The 11,191-nt window shown below is 43.6% G+C and overlaps 1 long non-coding RNA gene across 1 annotated transcript in view; it reads right to left on the reverse strand.

The window, feature by feature from the left end:
- The window catches only part of LOC124658281, a 31,368-nt gene extending 29,456 nt beyond the window's left edge, over positions 1-1,912 (reverse strand). The window contains exon 1 of the long non-coding RNA XR_006989107.1: positions 1,143-1,912. This is a non-coding gene — a long non-coding RNA (uncharacterized LOC124658281). The remainder of the gene's footprint in view (positions 1-1,142) is intronic.
- Between the last annotated feature and the right edge of the window lie 9,279 nt (positions 1,913-11,191).

An 11,191-nucleotide genomic window follows, 5' to 3' on the forward strand; every position in this document is an offset into this window, starting at 1 on the left:
CGCGCGGGAGAAGGGCCCCTACGCTGGAGCGAGTCCAGGTCGGAGCACATTAACCCCCCAGCCATGGCCATCGCATAGCTGTGGGCTTCCTCCTCCGCCAGCCAAGCCTGACGGCGCTGGGCGTCCCCAGCCAGGGACTCGAAGGACGCGAGCAGAACCAGCTGGTCACCGGCGCACTCGAAGCGCATGGGCACGGGGACGTCGTTGTCCGCGATGTCGTGGATGATGGGCGTCGGCCGGAGGGGCCGCGATGGCCTCCCGCGCCTCCGCGAGCTCGGCCCTGGCGTCGGCGAGCTCGGCCATGGCGTTGGCGATCTCCGCCCTGGTCGCCGCGAGGCGCCCTTCCGCGCGCTCTGCCGCCTCCGCCTCCGCCTCCGCGACCTCCGCCTCCGCCGCTGCCACCTCCAGGTCCAGCTGCTGCGCCTCAACGCCGGCGGCGGCTACCTCGTCTTCCTCCTCCTCCGGGTGGAGCTGGCGGCACATGTGAACAACGTGCTCCCAATTCATGTGGTCGGCCATGGATGGATGGTAGCTTGAGGTGTGCCCGTCGCCCCCGCCGGTGTCCACCATATATAGCCACGGCGGGGCGGGAAACGGCGTTGGCGCGCAGGGCGTTTCCGCGCGCGCGAAACGCCGGCGAAACTTGCCAATGTATTGGGCGCGCGCGGAACGATCGTCGTCGCGCGGGAACAGTTAATCGCCGGCGGCAGTCCTCGACGGGACGTAAAACGCCATTAGCGACCTTGACGCTGTCCCGGGATAAAATATGCGTCCGCACCGCTGGAGCTACCCCCGACGCAAACGGTCGCCCTGGGCCACAACGCGTCCGCGGACCGACGCAAACGAACATTTCGGACGTCCGAAATGCGTCGGCCCGCTGGAGATGCCCTTATTGAAGTAAAGTTTGGGCTAATGGTATATATAAGATTTCATTCATGTCCCCCTGCAGGGTATCTGCAGATGCAATTCCAGAGTGTATGTGCACATTCAAGCACATAGATGATACACTAACCAGAACCATTCTCAACACTACTTTATAACGATTGTCATGAGCTGATAGGACAAGGTATGTGTTTCACATTTTCTACTTTAGGAATTTAGGAGATTGGATCTGTATATTCCAGCAGGACCAATGATCTTACCACGCGATGCAGCGAGCCAGTTTTACTTCAGGAAGATGATATTGATTGGCTACAAAGTAATCTGACTTTTATTCCTCATGTGAGATCTGTCAAAGAAACGCAAAACCATTCCTATATCGTAGGGAGCTGTAATAATGCAAAGAAAGTAGAAATAAATCAACGACTGAACTAGAATGGCACTAAATCACATCAAACCAATGGTTCTTTACTTCTTTTGATGGCTCATGATGTTGCAGTAGTGTAGCTACTCCGTAATTTTTCTATATATGCACTAGAACTATAAATTATCTTAATACTTAGAGGACTGAAAAAACAAATGAACATCTTGAAGAAGTAGATGAAATGTCACTAACCACAGGTAGGGGTATCAGAGGCATTAAAAAACACACATTGGAAATCTTCATGAACCACTTCTTCCATGTTGCCAGAAGTTCGTAAGAGAAAAACAATATTGTTTTGACTGTATTAACCAGTCCTTGCTGGTCTCCGTGATGTCCAAACCTGTTAAGGGTAAGTGCACTATATAAGTATCTTTTAAAACTGGCATAGATGGCATTTAGTTCTGTTAACTAGTTCTCCATTATATTCTCCACAACAACATGTTTCATCTGCACTGCTTCCTTGACGCACTGGGAGGACCGCCGGTGGAGTGTGCCTGTGTGTGTGATGATGCCACTCACTGCACGCACAGCTGTGAACGGATGCAAGATCTACCGGCAATTCAGCCCTGACGCTCCTGATCAACTGAATCATTTTTTGTCTAAACTACAGTTTCTCTATCTGTAAATTATAGAATCCAAAAGTTCAGGACTATGAATTCAAAAAAATATCAATATGTCTACAAAATAAACAGTGGGCATGTCTTGATTCTTCAACCTTGAGCCTGAGCTGAATCCGAAAATCCTCCTATTGCAAGAAAAACTGAGAAATAAAGAAGGGATTTTACCTCCTGTAGGGCAGGTTTGAGAGTGTTAAGCTTCATACAGTAGCCACTGCAACCAAAAGTGAGAAGACAAGTCAACACATGTAGAGAGGCAAAGAGGCAGCGGGAGGCCGGGCGCGTCAGGAAATTGTGAAAGCTAGGATTTGAACTTGAGACTTGGGGCTCTGATACCATGTTAAGCTTCATGCACTAGCCACTTGAACCAAAAGTCCAAACTGATGGAAAGGGCTAGGCAATCTACTTATACACATCAACACCCCCTCTCACGTATGACGGGAAGACGAGAAGACAAGTCAACACGTGTAGAGAGGCAAAGAGGCAGCGGGAGGCCGGGACCACACGGCAGGAGGTTGCAGGGTAAGCGCAATTTTAGGATAAATTGCGAAAGCGCAAATAAATTGCGAAAACCAGCATTTGAACTCGAGACCTGGGGCTCTCATACCATGTTAAGCTTCATGCAGTAGCCACTGCAACCAAAAGTCCGAACTGATGAAAAGGGTTAGGCAATCTACTTATACATTTCAACAGAGAGGAGGCGTGGAGCAGGGTTTCCGGTCGCATGTGGTCACCCTCCCAGTCTTGGGTCGCCGGCTGGAGGAGGTCGTTCTCCCAGTCGTGGATCACCGGCCGGAGATGGTGGTCGATGAGGGGTCGGTCACACGGGAGGTGAGATGGGGCAGACCTGGAGCCACGATTCGCCTGGAGGAAGGGGTAGCAAGGTGGCAGTTGGTCTCCGGTAACATATCGAGGATCCGGTCGCCGGCGTTGGGGTAGACGAGGGAGTAGAAGGCTGAGTGAGTGGTACTATCTTTCTCTCTTGGAGTGGAATTTGCATCAATGCATGCAGCGAGTCATACAAGATTTCTTCTGGTCAGCGTGTTTGTCTCAGGCGTGCCGGGTGAGCATGTGTCATGGGCCGCTCTTTTCCTGTCATACAAGATTCAGAAAAAAAATGACTGCCCTTAATTTTTTCCTTTTTGATGATTTTGAAGAATGTTTTTTCAAAGATTGATTGTCCTTATTGAATATATATATCGAATTTTGTGTTATAAAAAATTCCTAATCATATAGGTCATTGTACAGTGTGGATGTTAAATTTCATGTAATACTTTAGGGTATATTTTATCCGGCACTCCTGAACAAGTATATATATATCGCTTAGTATCTTCATGCCTTTTTCACATTAGATCTTTATCATTTCAAAAGTAACTTTGATTAATGCATTATTAATAGGTCAATATGGCACATTTTAGAGTCAAACTAGCAGTAAATTCCGTGAACTCGGAATTGAATGATGACACCATAAGAAAGCTAGAGTTGAAAGAAGATGGCAATGACACATTTGACCCCACGAATTGTATGATTGTGGGTGGACCACCTGAAGACGTCAAAACATAGAACACATCATCGGAAGTTGGGGTTATTATCTTGCCATCCTTCGTCATCTGCCAATCCAACATAAGAGGATTTAATAGATGAACTTTGCTTATGCATCAATAGGATTGATGATGTCCCTTAACTAGAGTAAGTCACAATCTTTCCAGTTCATTGAGTGTTCTAATAAATTGCTGTAGCTTCATCGTAATTGACATAATTCTAATTTCATAGGACTAAATGGATTAGAGGTTCATTTGTATATGCTTTGCACATGACTTTTGTTAAAACAATGTTGTATAATGCATGTGTAGGACAGATTTCAACTAAGAAAGCTATTTTTAATACATATCCTGAAGTACGAAGGAAATGAAGTTTTAAGAAATATTCCATCCATTGAGCGAAGCCTTATTGATCGCATACATAGGTGGACCTTTAAGAAAGAATCATCATCAGTGAAAACATAGAAGATATAATGTTGCTTAGTTATTATTTTTAAATATTTGTAAAAATAATTATAATACTTATATTTATATGATCATGAATACTTATATTTATATGATCATGAATCATTTTAAATTATGAAACGTGCGGTGGCACGTGCACCTTTACTAGTTGCCTTAAAGGCTTCTTCAAATGTTTATGGATCATCATACTCATACGTACAAGTACTAAAATCTTTGAGAAGAGATGATCCATTTTCCACATCATCCCCTTCTTCCGGGGTGTCTTCCATTTCTCCATCCTTATTTTTGCTAGGTAGATTCTTGATGGCATTCTGCATAATGTGGAAAGTGCACAATTCATGCTTTGATTAAAAAAACCGATAAATTGCCTTTCCCATTGCGCTATCTTGATCACTAAATATGGTAGGCTAAAAAAAGCCATTAAATGAATCAAATGTTTCATCATAAAGAAGAGATGCACCAAATATTACCGTTTCCTTAAAATGATTAAATCCAACAAACACACCAAATGGCTTGTACTCCTTGCTTGTTCTGAAAGTAGTGTCGAAGGTTATAAAATCACCAAAAATGAGCATAATCTATGATCATTTTGGCATCAGCCCAAAATATATTTGTTATCTGGAATGAAGGATTCTCAATGGCATTGCCTTGAAAATACTTCAGCATTTCTACATGCTTCACCATACTTCAACTCTCTTTGGCGCTTTGTTCGCAAATGGCTCTCATGATCTTGGCATGTGTAACATAGACTACCTAGCAGGAGGAGAGCCAGGATTTAGCCATAGGGGGGCGAGCCACTACTGGAGCCAAAAAAAAGTCACCTCCCAGAACAACAAAAGATTTTCTTAATCCGAGTATCATTATAGTTTAATTTACCCCCACAAAGAAAACAATTGCAAGCGTGTGCATAATAGCTAACAATGGTGAACAAATCCGGATATGCATTATGTTAACGAGGTTGAGAATCAAACTACTCTGATATATGACACTAAATACCTTGCCAAAAGAACATATCATATGAATATATAAGAATGAAAGTGATCATAGGTATCTATATTGTTGAATTTGGCTCCCATGTACACAAGTTTGGATGTCAAATCATTATTGGTTGGACCAACACTCAAATTTGCTTGATAGCTACGAATACACAATCCAATGGGATTAATTAATTAGTATCCTTATTCCATATCTACTCAAACGACATCAAACCTTAAGTGTGTCACCCTACGGTTCGCGAACTATGCAGACATGGTTGAGACTTCTCTTCGACCAATAACCAATAGCGGGATCTGGAGATCCATAATGGCTCCCACATATTCAACGATGATTTAGTGATCGAATGAACCATTTACATATGATACCGATTCCCTTTGTCACACGATATTTTACTTGTCCGAGGTTTGATCATCGGTATCTCTATACCTCGGTCAATCTCGTCTCCTGACTAGTACTCTTTACTCGTACCGTGGTATGTGGTCTCTTTATGAACCATTCATATGCTTGCAAGCTAATTAGACGACATTCCACCGAGAGGGCCCAGAGTATATCTATCCGTCATCGGGATGGACAAATCCCACTGTTGATCCATATGCCTCAACTCATACTTTCCGAATACTTAATCCCACTTTTATAACCACCCATTTACGCAGTGGCGTTTGATGTAATCAAAGTACCCTTCCGGCATAAGTGATTTACATGATCTCATGGTCGAAGGACTAGATAACTATGTATCGAAAGCTTATAGCAAATGAACTTAATGACGTGATCTTATGCTACGCTTAATTAGGTGTGTCCATTACATCATTCATCAATGACATAAGCTTGTTATTAATAACATCCAATGTTCATGATCACGAAACGATGATCATCTATTAATCAACAAGCTAGTTATACAAGAGGCTTACTAGGGACTCCTTGCTGTTCACATAACACACATGTATCAATGTTTCGGTTAATACAATTATAACATGGTATGTAAACATTTATCATAAACATGAAGATATATAATAACCACTTTATTATTGCCTCTTGGGCATATCTCCAACAGACAGCAGTGGCGGAATTGCATGGCGAGCGGCAGCAGCTGCCAGAGCAATTGGTCTACGGCGAGTCGAAGAGATAGAGGCGGCTGGTAGGCACAAACTGCATCTACGATCACGAAACGATCGGGACTGTGTGGCCTCACCTTTACATTGGGCTGTTGGGCTTCTTACCTTTGTCTGCAGTGAACAAATTAATCACTAATGGGTGTTAGTCACGGCCGGCCATTAGCCCATGTATACTACGTAGTGAAAATCTTTAGGGGGGGGGGGCGGGGGCAGGGGGAGCCCCTATTATCCGCTGGGGGGGGGGGGGGGGGCAGGGGGAGCCCCTATTATCCGCTTTAAGCGGAGCAGACTAGTAGCTCCGCATACCCTGTACAAACCATCGGCATTTATGGGCTTGGCCCGTAGTGTCTCGCGATTTGCTTGTGCGTGATTATCTCCGTTCTCAGTTGAAGTGTACATGTCCCCACGTGACTTTCACTTTTAGCTATTGGATTTTTGTATTCGCACAATCGCACGGAGCAAAGTAGAATAGTTCAAACTTCAAATTAAAAAATGTAAAAAAAATTATATATGAAAATCATTCCAAATTGAAAAAAATTCGGATTAAAAATTGTTCAAAATTCAAAAAAGTTCAAACATGAAAATAGTTCAAACTATAAAAATGTTCAGATTAAAAAATATTCAAAATTAAGAATTGTTCAAATTCAAAATAGTTTAAACTTGAAAAATGTTTAGATTAAAAAAAAGTTCAAACCTTTTTGAAGCCATAAATTTTTTTCTCGAATGAACTTTTTTCGAACCCCATGAATCTATTTTTTTTTACCGGGTGAACATTTTTTCTGAAAATGAGTGAATTTTTTTTGAACTGTTGAACAACTATTTTAATCCGGTGAAAAAAAGTTGGGCCATGAACAATATTTTTGAACCATGAACATTTTTTGGAAGCCATGAACATGTTTCTTAAAACCCGGTGAACATAATTTTATAAAAGAGTGATCATAGTTTTTGAACCAGTGAACAATTTTTAATTTAATAATAAAAGTTGGGCTGTGAACAATTTTTCAAAAATCATGAATGGTTTTTTCGAAGCCATGAACATTTTATGAAAAACATTTTACCAGGTCAACATTTTAAAAAAAAACTGAGTGCACATTTTTTAACCGGTGAACTTATTTTTTAATCAGGTGAAATGAATTTGGGGCATGAACAATTTTTTTAAACCATGAACATTTTTTGAACCGCCGTAAACTTTTTAAAATCTTTCTGAATGTATTTCTCAAACACATGAAATTTTTGCGAAACATATGGAATGTTTTCTAGAAAATACGAAAATATTTTGTAACATATGAACTTTTTTATAGCACATGAGCTTATTTTTAACAAAAATTAACTAGAAAATGTGTTAAAATATAAAACGAAAAGAAACATTAAATAAAAAATAATGAGAAATAATATAAATTTAAAATATAAAAGGAAAAATAAAATGATAGATAAAAATAAAAAACCAGCAGAAAAACCGAACGACAGAGAACTAAAAGAAAGGAAACGATGCTGTTAAAAAACAAAGAAACTGATCGCCCAGGGAAAAGATAAAGCGAATCAGTGAAAGAAGCAGCCAAAACAGTTGAAAGAAGCTGCCCGAAGTGTAACTGGGCCAGGCCCATAAGACGATGGGGTATGCGGAGCACCAGATAGCTCCCGCGTTGAGCGGAGAATAGGATCGCCGGGGCGGGGGGGGGGGGGGGGATCCATAGCAAACTCATGAGCATTTGTTGTAGAATCTAGCTAGTGACAACCCCATCAATTATGCTTGTATTTGTATATTTCCTTCTTACACTGAATCCCACCCTTACTCCATAGTAGTCCCAAAAGTCCCATGCCTCAGGCACGGTGTGGAATTTCATCCAAAGTTGAGGTTTCTATCTTGGTATCCCCCAACATGAAAATTTTGATTGCGAAAAAACTTCTTTGGATCTTGGTTCTCCATCGACCTCTTGAACTAATCCTTGATGTTTTTCGTCAGGATAAGTTGTTGTGTGGAGAAGAGAGGAAACAACATAGGAGATACACAGCTGAACAAAATAGAAGAAATGGAGGAAATAACGGTCTATTTTGGTGCGCAAATGTGCCAAGGCGGGCCAATTTCCCTCCAAAAACTGGGTGTCTTGGAGTACCTTTTTTTTGGGAGACGACCAGCCCGTGTGAAGATGCAAACTCAGAGTCCGACTTGTCTTCTTGAGGTTAGAGGAGCCGGTTCCTCCGAACACATATCCTGTTAGACTGTATTTTGTTGTTTAATCCAAGAACAACCTCCTTTTCAAAACAAACAAATAAAGTAAAGCCGAAATTATAATCCCGCATATAGATGGTTCCATAAAGCTACTTGCTAGTACGGAAAACTAGTCTAACGCACATCATGCATCATTTCCACCGTGCTGGTAGTACTATGTTTGCCTTGCGTGCATTTGGATTGTCCTCCATTTGGATGCGTTGGTTGTTAAAGAGAGGGATGAAACGACCCACTGATTAGAAATATTACTCCAAAAACTGGGACGGACCGATCAGCTGAAATTGGCCAGCCCTCTTGTCCACCCTCCTCTAAAAAAGTGAATCAGCCCCTAATCGCTTCTAATCCTCAACTTGCTATCGAAGCTCGCCGCCACCGGTCTTGGGGAAATCCGCCACCATCGTGGGATTCGCCTCCCTTTTCAACCCCGATGTCAACTAGCCCCGTTCATCACCGAGTGGGAGGAGTGCAAGCGAGGCACTCCATAGAGTGCATATGAATTGCAATCAAGAGGTGAAGAATTCACGCGGTAAGCAACCAAAAATGAAAAAAAAAAGGTGAAGAATTCGCAATAGCAGGTCCCCCATCTGGTATTTACCGGGTTTTTTGGGGGGAAAAGCTCAATTTCAATCAAACTGTAGCGGGCTTGAAAATTCATTTGAAATATCTCGGCACTATTTAGACCACTAATGCCCACCGGTGTATTGGCCTAATTAAGCGGGGGGGGGGAATACTTGATCGTGTCCGTATCTATATCCTATTCTCACGTATCAGAATTGCAACTACACTTGCCATCGGTCGATCGAGCACGTGCGTACTCCTATACACGGACTCCTACTAGGATCGGTATACAATTGAGAACCAACCTGAGGTTGGGTGGTTAGGAGGGTGGTTGTACCCCCAGCCCACCAGAGTTCAAATCCCAGATTTGAAATCTGTGTGTCTCATAAAGGCGGAATATTCATTCAGTGGGAGGCGACGTTCCCGTCGACAGCGAGACGCCTGTGGTGGCTTCGTCAATTTCAAGACCCAATCCGCCGGCTCAGTCTTTCGGAGGTGCTCATAGGGGTAGGGTGTGCGTGTGTGCGTTCATAGGGGTGAGTGTATGCGCGTGTATGTGAGCGTCTACGGTTGTACTGTGTTTCTCAAAAAAAAAAAAAAAAGGATCCGTATACAATTAAGGAAACGTGCTACTTCGTCTATATAACTACTACGTGCGCGTAGCTTGTTGCCCGCGACCTGATCATCTGCATCTTGCGCGTGATCTCGAGTTCTCGATCGACATGGATGCCTTCATCGCTTCCGCAAGCGTCACTGGCCTCGAGGACGGCGATCACTACGCCAGCCGTGCGGAGACGACGACGACGGTGGAGGACGTACAGCATGCAGCTGGTGACCATAAGCACTCGGCGGCGGCGGCGGGGACGCTGCTCCGGCGGACGGCGCAGCAGGCGCCACGGACGACGGCAGGGCGAGGGGCGGCAGGCCGGCGGTGGCGCTGTCGGGTGTGCCAGGTGGAGTGCGGCGGGCGGGACGGGCTCCGCGAGCACTGCATGTCCGACGCGCACTACGACGGGCTCCAGCTCTTTGCCCTCCGCCCCGATCTCTTCACCGAGTCCGTATACATAGACGTGTAGCGTACTAGAGAGCCACTGTTTTTCCTCAGTTACTATAGGAGTACCACCTTGGTTGCAGTATTGGGCCGATACTTCCGTTTTCACTTTTTGAGGGCACTTTGTACAGATGCTAACTCGATTTATGTATATACTATACTAATACATAGTATACCAATATATATACTTGAAAGCCAAGGAACGCACCTTTTATTTACTGAAAAAATGGTTCATGAAATAAATCAAACTATGTCAAAGATCAAGGTATCACTGGGGATGGCGCGCCCATCGTGGCAGGTTTTTTCTGGGACACCAGTACAGATTAGACCTATTAATAAGGACACCCCCGTGGCATAAGAAAGGTTGTCCGTGTGCTGTGTAGTCGAACGCTAACCGTCGAAAAAGCCTACCTTAAATCTTGTCTTCGTTAGCCCACGATGTAGCTAGATATTAAACGGAAAAAAACTAGAAGCGTATGCGAATTTACACACACAATGCGATCCGAAGAAACCGTTGGCTCAAGGAAAATATTTGCAAAAGATTTTTTTCCCTAATTGTGTGTGAATTTTCGCGATTCCATTTTTTCCTTTCCTGCTGCCTTTCCTCCTTTCTACAGGCGCCATAAGCTTCATATGTGTTCCAACTAAAGATAATTTATTATTTAATATTGATAATGCAAAATTATACACTATTATTGTTAAATGTACATATGATGGCCACTCCAGCATTTCAGTTAATGGTGTGATTTGTTCCAATGAATTCCGGCTTAAGCATGTATAGGTCACACGATTTACGACGCAATACCGAATGGGATGAGTCAGGTCGTACACGATTATTCTTCGAGTGCCCTGTGTGATAGGTATAATAGCAAATGGCTGGAAAATGCTTCCTCTTGTGCAATTATGTTCGAGGGAACACCAATCGAAATTATCCATTAAATTTTATTGTCGATTCACATTACATTATACCAGTTCACACTAGATCAAATGTAATCATGTTCACATCCACAATCTAGTATAGAATCCTCGCGATTTCGTGAAGATCGCCACACACAAACTCGCAATCGTCTCTCCTCTGCCACTCGATCGGTCGCCACACACCAGACGAAGAACACCAACGCACACCACTCCAACGGCGGTCGCACCCCTTCCTCCTTGTACTACTTCGACGAGCAGGGGATGAGCTTCAAGGTCACGTACACCCTCTGTGCATCGAGGGCGAAGCGGTGGATACACGAAGTGAAGGAGAAGTTCCTCGACGCCGCACCGATCAAGTGCGTCGGGTTGGACTACGAGTTCGCTGACGCGGTGAAGAATA

Source organism: Lolium rigidum, chromosome 5 (genome assembly GCF_022539505.1).
Source record: "Lolium rigidum isolate FL_2022 chromosome 5, APGP_CSIRO_Lrig_0.1, whole genome shotgun sequence".
NCBI classification, from domain to species: domain Eukaryota; kingdom Viridiplantae; phylum Streptophyta; class Magnoliopsida; order Poales; family Poaceae; genus Lolium; species Lolium rigidum.